Here is an 8,955-nt window from a genome sequence, read left to right as displayed (position 1 = left end):
GCAGGTCATGTAGTAACCATAGGTAGTAGATTTACATCAGCCGTGCATCTGATGCCTGGGCCAATCCCTTACGACACACCTGATTGGCTGTTGATAAGCCAATAATAAGGCTGTTAACTCTCAGTCTCTCTCGAGAGTTCACATAGCCAGGATGTATGTTCCACCCTCCCTGAGGGATACATCTCAGTCTCTCTCGAGAGTTCACATAGCCAGGATGTATGTTCCACCCCTCCCTGAGGGATACATCTTTCAAAAGTATCCCTCAGGAGAGATGGAGCATACATACATCCTTCCTATGTGAACTCTCGAGAGAGACCGAGAGTTTTCAGCCCTGTGATTGGCTTATCAACAGCCACTCAGGAGTGTCGTAAGGGATTGGCCTAGGCATCAGATGCACGGCTGATGTGAATCTAATACTTTTTATGGCTAGTAGCTCACAGCAAAATATTTACATTCTTACTTACATAGCCTACTAGGCATACTATAGGTAACTGAAAATTCCTACAGATTGGCCTAGGGTCTAGGTAGCCTACATGGTATTTCTACAGAAGCAATCCGCTGTGGCCCAGACTATGGCAATTGACGTTTTCCTATGTTATTTTACTTACTGAACAAGAATTTCAAGTAATATTTATTCGGACGACTGTAATTAACCCCCAGGGACCAGTACTAAGCACGGCAAAATACATTGGACGCCCCAATCCCTAGTGGATGTCGTATCCGCTTTTACGTTCCTTGCAGTTCATGTGGAACTATTCTTTAGAATTACCCTGCAAAAAACCTAACCGCAGATACGATGTCTACTACGGATTGGGCCGTCCAATGTATTTTGCCATTTTTAGTACTGGCCCCTGGGGGTTATAATTACAGTCGCCCGAATAAATATTACTTAAAATTCTTGTTCAGTAGGTAAAACTGCATAGAAAAACCGCAACTGCCATAGTCTGGGCCGCCGAGGATAAGTAGTAAGTAACCTAGATCTACCCCTAGCTACCTATTAGTGTCTAGCCGTCTGAAAAGTAAGAGAGTAGCCTACCTACTACTAGTTTTGTTTGGGAGAAGCCTAGCTAACAGAACACTTAACATTTCCCCACATGATTAGTAGCTGTGTAATACCCATGAAGGTTGGAAATTAACGTTCTAAATATACTTCAGAATATGCTACCGGTGACCGAATCCAGTAGGCCTCTACTTTCTTGACTTTTGGATTGGATATGATGCAATAGTAATTTTGGCCTACCTGAAACGGGACCACTTTTCCCAACTACTACTATATATACTAGAAGCGTTCCAACAAACTCAAACTATAACGTTTATTGTACGGCAAAAACTATACATTACAACGATCAAATACGTAAGGATTAAGGGACCATTATCACCACCTGACAGCTGCTGCTGCCAATGAGCTGCAATCTGAGAGAGAGACTGAGAGATTCTCGAGCTGAGAGAAATCAGCTGATTTCTATGTTTACAAATTTCGGCGATTGGGCGAATCAAGGACCACGAACCATCTGACGACTGCGGCGGCTTCTATTCATCAGGTGTAATGAACCTAAATTATAAGGACAATAAGTTCAAGCAGTTACAAAATACCACTAAACAACAAGATACAAACAATGTCGACGTAATACTCATTGCCAAACGCGTAACGCGGTCCGCTCACCTTGCAATATAAATGTATCTCTCAGCGACTTTGATCTAACTTTCATTCGTCTCCGGCGTCATCACGGGCACTGTCTGTCATTCCTCGGAGTTCAGACATTCTGCCCCGTGAGCGTTATGTGACAGATTTCTGTCCTTGAAAGTATTCAAGACTTTAACGCGATAATGGCAACCAAGTAGTCTTTTGTGGATCATTTTTGTGTAGGCGATATCATACATGTAGTTTGAATCAAACCAATGCCAGTATTAATAGGTGAACGACAAGATTTCTTCGCCCAACACTTTGTATGTATGATGTAATTGATCGAGAATGCCGGCAACCAAGTTACAACTGGTAACTTCCTTTGAGAATGGCAAGATTAGACTGGTGATGCATGCCACGATCAATTAATATTAAGTCTTATTGCATTTAAGAGTTATTTCAGACCTTTCTATCTTGATAAATCACCACGTTTGTAAACCGGCAAAAACTTATGCATTCAACATGCCTATTGCCTTCACTAACACGACCATAGCTTTATTTGCTTTGAAGAAGCAATTCCCTAAGCGGCAGCAGCTCAGGATTATCACCGCTCATCTTATATACCTACCTCCTGCCGTTTTTCTGGATCTTTTTTTGTCGGCAAATACTTATAAAGCAGTTATCACTGAATATTTTCATGCGTTTGATAAAATCTAATGACCAAAAGATTCCTCTATTTTATTGAAGAGAACGAGAGCTAGAACGGGGCTCACTATGCTGATGGTAACAAAAAAGAAAAGCAGAGTATCAAGGAATGCACACCGGCTTCATTGCAACGATAAGCACATGCTTTGCTACGTTACTTTTCCTTCTCACAGCTTTGAAACGATAACTATTCAGTACCATCACTCCTCGTGAGGGTATGTGAATAGGCAAATAAGCATAGCATAAAATACCTTCTTCCGGTAATTATTTTATGATGAATGGCTAGCATGTTAATAAATATATTAAAACATCCAGAATATTATTGATGACGAGAAATTATAAAAAAGATATGTCTAGGTTTTACCTATGTTTTCGATAAGTAAACTATAAAACAGTCTGAGAATAGCATTTTAAAAAAGGGAGTGATGAGGTAACGGGGGCCGGGGTTGGGGAGGATGAAGACGGACAGAAGAAATTTTAGAAGGAAGAGAATAAATAACAACAGAAAGCAAACAGGATCATCATATCAATGAGCAAACCAAGTTGTAAGGAGATCAAGGATTTAATAGCAGGTGCAGGTAATTTTTTGAAAACTGTATGAAATAACAGGAATGTCTCACATGTGAGTAGGTAAAAGAATATAAGAATAAACACTCATTCACATCGAATCGAGATAAAAGGTTTAGCATGGCAAAATTTTTAAATGGACTTGTATAGAAAATTTGCAAATAACTTTCAAGAGGTGGTGTGTGCATGGTTGGCTCAATTTTCAAAATGCTTGAAGTCAGTATCTGCACCAACGATTGATCATTACTAATTACCGGTATCACTCAACAATGAATTTCAACGTGAATAATATACTAAACTGAAGGTAAGTATAAATGACCGTAGCAAAACTATGTTCATGTAAACCAATCAGTAAGTTATACTCATAATTAGAATACCGCAGTCTTGTACAGCGCCTAAAATAAAATGTTCAAATCTGAATGAGAGCGCGGATTGCTGCAGTGAATGCCTGAAACCGCTGGGTATAGCCCTTAAACTACTTATAAACAATTTCTTTGAAAAGGAGCTCTCGCTTTCTCTCACGGACATACATGCTCATTCCTTGTTTTATAGAAGTGCCCTCTCTCAAACAACCACACATACCATATCCTAAATGATATCTATTTAAACCATTCAGGGTCATCCAAAGTGCTTAACTAATCGTTAATGCAACCCATATTTTTTTCAGTACTTAGTGCAAGAGATGTATACTAAACTCTACGTGTTTCTCAAACGAGCACATGGAAAACTATAAATCCATTTAAGGCCTAGAAGTGGTGTTGTCTGGCCTAAAGAAGAATCAATTCTCGACGGAAAGTGAATGTTCTCGTAACGGTGAAAATATTAACCCTAGCATAACGTTCATCCTCCTTATGAAAGCTGGGACAGTATTGATTCAGATGAACTTCAACGAGCACTAGTTCCTTGAGAGAATTAACGAGTTTTGAACACCGTTTTCAGCTCCATGTCCTAGTTATCAAGCCAAGTGAGATATTACTACCTTTACAAATCAGCTGTTTCCTGAAAATTTGACATTCACATAAGCAAATGCAAGTAAAGAGTTGATGTTATACATTAACTTATGAAGCATTTGAACAATTACCGCATTTATGCTTCTCTGAATGCCTTCGATTAGCTGTGAAACATTTCGTTGCAATTTCCAGTAAATATGCAAAAAAAGAAAGAAAAAAAAAACTGAGGTACGTAATTGTCGACAGATGTGCTAGCAAGTGGATTCCCTGCACTGTTGCCCAGTCTCTTTTAACAGTATATAAATTTTCATTTATTAAACTTGGTTAAATCGTAAACCTCTAGTAAATCAGTATCGGCACATCTAGCATCACTACCGCATAGTAGCAGAACATAGCGCCCCTTCGTAGCTCAAGCCTCCTAATACTATAATCATATATGGCAATCCCTTCTAGAGCACTTCGGGTGAGATTAAGACATTATCTCAGACGCCTTATCGTTAAATGCATATCAGTGCAGAATTTAGCAGACGGGTCACTTGTCCGCAACTTTGGACCTTGGCCCTCAATTTCAGGTTGGTTTGGTAGAGCAACCAGCTATCGCGATTGACGAATTGATGAAGATGGTTCTTGTAGTTATAGTCTAAATAAACTATATAGAGATGGGATTTCTCCTCCGATGGCTAGTTGGATGTATCTATCCCTGTTCTTTCGCGCATTCTTTTCTAAATTTATAATTTATTCTTTTCTTTTTCTCCAAAATGCGTTTAGATTTCAGTATTGTCCCTTGTTGTTAGGCGCACTTTTAAGTGGTAAAATCACATATAAGTTTTAGAATAAAAATGTTTAAAAAAAAACCGTCACTTGAACGTTCAATGTTATCCAAATATCAGATACTCTTGTTTTGCAACTTAGCAAGCAATATTTTCAGTTAACGCCTTAGAAAATATAAAGATTAGTTGCACATCTTCATCACTGCTAATCATATATTAATTAAAGCTTAAATCTTCATTGCTGCATAATAACAATTTACGTCGAATGCTTAACCTTTTTTCAACAGAATTGTGAAGTTTCATAAGTGACCTCCAAATTTCCTATACTCTGTTTTTTTTTTTTTTTTTTTCATTTGTCCATCCGCCTGTGGTGTTTGCGTATGGTAACACTGCGTCCCGGGCTTTAGATAGTTACGCTATGTGTAAGTTTTAGGTAAATAAAAGGATATCTGGGTGTACATTTGCAACTGAAAAGTGTTTTAATAATTTACTGTATGCGAATTACACCGTTAATATTCGAAATAAGATATTATTATAATCGTTGAATGTAACTGTCTAAAGCCCGGGACGCAGTGTTACCATACAAAAACACCACAGGCGGATGGACAGATGGGAAAAAAACAGAGTATAGTACGTAGTATCCTTGAGAAATAACAAGCCTGGGGTACTCTGCAATTTCTGATTAGTGTAAAACATAATGGAAACTCACAGCATGTGAAAATTCTCACAGACTCGGTTTATTCTATATATGCTTGTTGCAGTTCTTGAGAGATTTGGTTGCAGTCACAGGGCGAAACTCTTAAGGCCGCAAGCAACGCGAAAAAGGACGTCCAGGTAAATCAAGAAGTTATAAAGGCGAACCGCAAGATTTATACAGAACGATTTTTTTTTTTTTTTTTTTTTTTTTGATGAAATAAGACAAAAGCAGCCATTCGATTCAAATGATGAATTCAAGTCATGAACAGAATGACTAGTAAATTTTGATTGAACCATCAATATATATATATATATATATATATATAGATATATATATATATATAATATATGTTTATTATATATATAATATATAAAGGTAAATGCGACGAAGGAAAGTGACACAGAGTGCTACGAGATCTTTCAACTCCAAGTCCTTTACTTAGCTGAGTCGAAAGATCTCCCATACTCAGTTTCACTTTCTTTTTTGGCTTTTTTGGTTCACCTTATTCATATCATCACGTTCCAAATTTTCGTGACTCAATTATACGTACATACATACATACACACACACACACACACACACACACACACACATATATATATATATATATATATATATATATATATATATATATATATATATATATATATGGTAGGAACGGGATAGCCAGAAGACGTGGTAACATTGTAGTGTAGAGATTATTATTTCTTAAATCTTACAGAAGCACAACCGAGCTTTCAGGAATAATACATCACTTCTTCCGTCATCAGGGTCACTTATTTACTGAATGTCATGAACTACAGTGAAAAAATAAGAAAACTATATATACTTGCTGACTAGATCTTAAGTACTAAAACATCTATAACTGACAACACTTTAAAATACATAGGTAATTGTGTAAAGTAAGAAAAAAAATGATAGTACATAAAAGGGAACATAAAAACGAAAATTAACTATAGATCAACACTTGCAAAAAAACAATGACTAAGAAGAATTACAAACTAAACGGACGGCGTCAAATAAAATCATTCAGCATAGACACAGAAAAAAATAAAAACGAATGTTCAAAATAAAAATAGTGATAATAAAGTACGAAGAGTATACATGGAAAACTTACCGTTCATGTTTACAGTTAAAAGATATCCGGACGAGTTAAAGTAGAAACTGGGAATGGAAGAGGGGGAATGGATCCTTCATATTTATAGCGCAGATAACTGGTTATGCTTTCATTTCTAGAAAACTTCATATTAAGGAGGAATACATTTTGAAGAAACTTTCTAACAGAACCTCATAGTTTGCCGACCAGATGAAAATAAAGATGTAGTTCTACTTAAACTGAAAAAATTGATAGTATTTTGTCCGGCTCCAGTAAATCCTCTGGAGTAGGTGCTTCTGAATTTGGTAAAATTTGCAAAATTGAAGATTAAATAAATCGTACACTGAAGCAAATTAAAATGACTCAAATATTCCTAAAAGCACTTATAATATTATCTTTAAGGTTCAGAGTGTTCTCACGTAATTTTGAAATAGCTAAGTTTACCTTGTTCCCTTTCTCAGTGAAATGACTCTGCCAGTAACCACTCGACCCTGCAATTATTCTTCTCTTGCCCATATCTTGAGCAAAATTCACAAACAGTTATGTTTTGGGAGTAGACCCTCTCTCAACGTGTCTTGCTTAAAAGGATTGCTGGTTCAGCTCCAATAATTTCATATAGAGTCTTCTCTGTTTTCCTTATCAGACTTTTCTGCGTTGCTCAAACTGGCCAGCAACGTGCCAAAGGGAATCGTCAAATCCGGTAGGACCATTTCCGATATTCTTTATTACTATTCCTATTACAATCTACTCTCTCTCTCTCTCTCTCTCTCTCTCTCTCTCTCTCTCTCTCTCTGCGCGCGCGACTTTTCGCCCAGATCTGACAGGGCATTATCACAGCAATGGTTGCTCTAGGCGTCGCTGATCAGGGACTCTTCCGATTATTTCGGTGTTCGTGACGATGTCCTCTCACTTGACGTGCTATTGGTGGGTGGTGAGGGCGTGGTGTTTAATGGCCCCATTCTGTACGTGGTATGAGATCCTCTTAGACACCCTGAAGCAGAATAACGTCGTCTACAGGTACACATGCCTTATACAAGGATGTCCTGGAGTTTATATCGGTATGACGACGTTACGACTGTCTAAGAGGATCTCATGCCACGTACAAAACAGCACCATCAAACACCACGCCCTCGCCAGCCACCAACAGCACGTTGAGTGAGAGGACATCATCACGAACACTGAAATAATGGGAAGGGCCCCTGATCAGGGACGCCTACACCTCCTTGAAGCGTTATTCATCTTGGAACACAAACCCATCCTGAATACGGCACAAGTGCCCTTCCTGCTGCCTACCTGTGTGAGGAAGGGCCATCCCCACCCCCCTCCAGAGGATAACACCAGTGCCCAGGAGGGGATCAACACTGATGAAGAGGCTGGTAATATCCGGAGTGACGTCACCACAGTCGTAGCCAATGAAAACGCAGCTTCCAGGAACGGCACCCACCTGAGGAGATCGGCACGGCTCGAGCAACGCCTGGCCGCCAGCCAATGAAAACCTGGACACTTCTCACTGGGTCCTGCGGGAGCACCTATGAGCGCTCGCATGACAATATATATATATATATAGATATAGATATATATATTATACTAATTATATAATATATGGAGGACTCACCACCAAGATTTTCCATGGGCTGCTCTATGGGCAAGAGCCCGTGCTAGCAAAAGGCCAGCTTAACCTCGAACAACACCAAGATTCAGTCCTACAGCAACCATCGCTGTGAGGCAGATCTGGGCGAAACATCGAGAGAGAGAGAGAGAGAGAGAGAGAGAGAGAGAGAGAGAGAGAGAGAGAAATGACCCAACTGAATAAAGTCTCTGATAAGGAATATAGAAAAGACTATGTAAAATTAATGGAGCTGAAGCAGCAATCCTTTTCAACAAGACATACAGTTAAGGTTAGTTTTGACCTGCATTCCCGGTTTACAAATGTCCCCGTTTTCAAAACCACTGATATTATCTTTGGAAAATTATTCCCTATCCCCACTACCATTTAATACGGTTTTACTAGAAATAATAATAATAAATATTTAGGTCTTAGATACACATTTTATTTTTAATGGGAAAGTTTATAAGCAAACAGATGGCATGGCTATGAGCTCCCCCTAGGACCTTCTTTCGTTGACATGTTCATGAGTTATTTATATAAAAACAGTTCTTGAATCTGTGCCTTAATATACTTTCAAACCCATATTTTATAGATCATATGTAGTAGATGACACGTTTTTACATTTTAATGAAGAATGTCATGGCCACTTGTTTTATTTTCTATTCTTTTAAAAACTCCTTTCATCCTAATATTAGTTTTATTATGGTGGCTCCATTTCCTTTTTAGATATTTTGGTTTCTCCTTGATGGGCTGACCTTCATCAATATATGTCCCCTTGCTGCCAACGCTAATTCTGTCAGCAATCATACGGGTTTTAAGGAAAAAAAAAAAAAGAAAAAAAGAAAACTGTGCCTTCAGAATCCATGCCATTTCCTGCCACCATCACATAGAATACGCAGGGGGAGTCATTTCAGGTTTTTTTTGTGTGTGGGGGGGG

At 38.4% G+C, this 8,955-nt stretch overlaps 1 protein-coding gene across 1 annotated transcript in view; it reads right to left on the bottom strand.

Annotated features, from left to right (window-relative positions):
• LOC135217158 (ATP-binding cassette sub-family D member 3-like) overlaps positions 1-2,111 on the bottom strand; it is a gene marked incomplete in the record, with an annotated part of 176,909 nt that extends 174,798 nt beyond the window's left edge. The window contains 1 exon segment of the mRNA XM_064252878.1: positions 1,738-2,111.
• Positions 2,112-8,955: the final 6,844 nt, after the last annotated feature.

The sequence above is a fragment of the Macrobrachium nipponense genome, chromosome 7 (assembly GCF_015104395.2).
Source record: "Macrobrachium nipponense isolate FS-2020 chromosome 7, ASM1510439v2, whole genome shotgun sequence".
NCBI lineage: Eukaryota > Metazoa > Arthropoda > Malacostraca > Decapoda > Palaemonidae > Macrobrachium > Macrobrachium nipponense.
The sequence above is the reverse complement of the archived record's forward strand: the minus strand, read 5'-3'. Positions and strand labels throughout refer to the sequence as shown.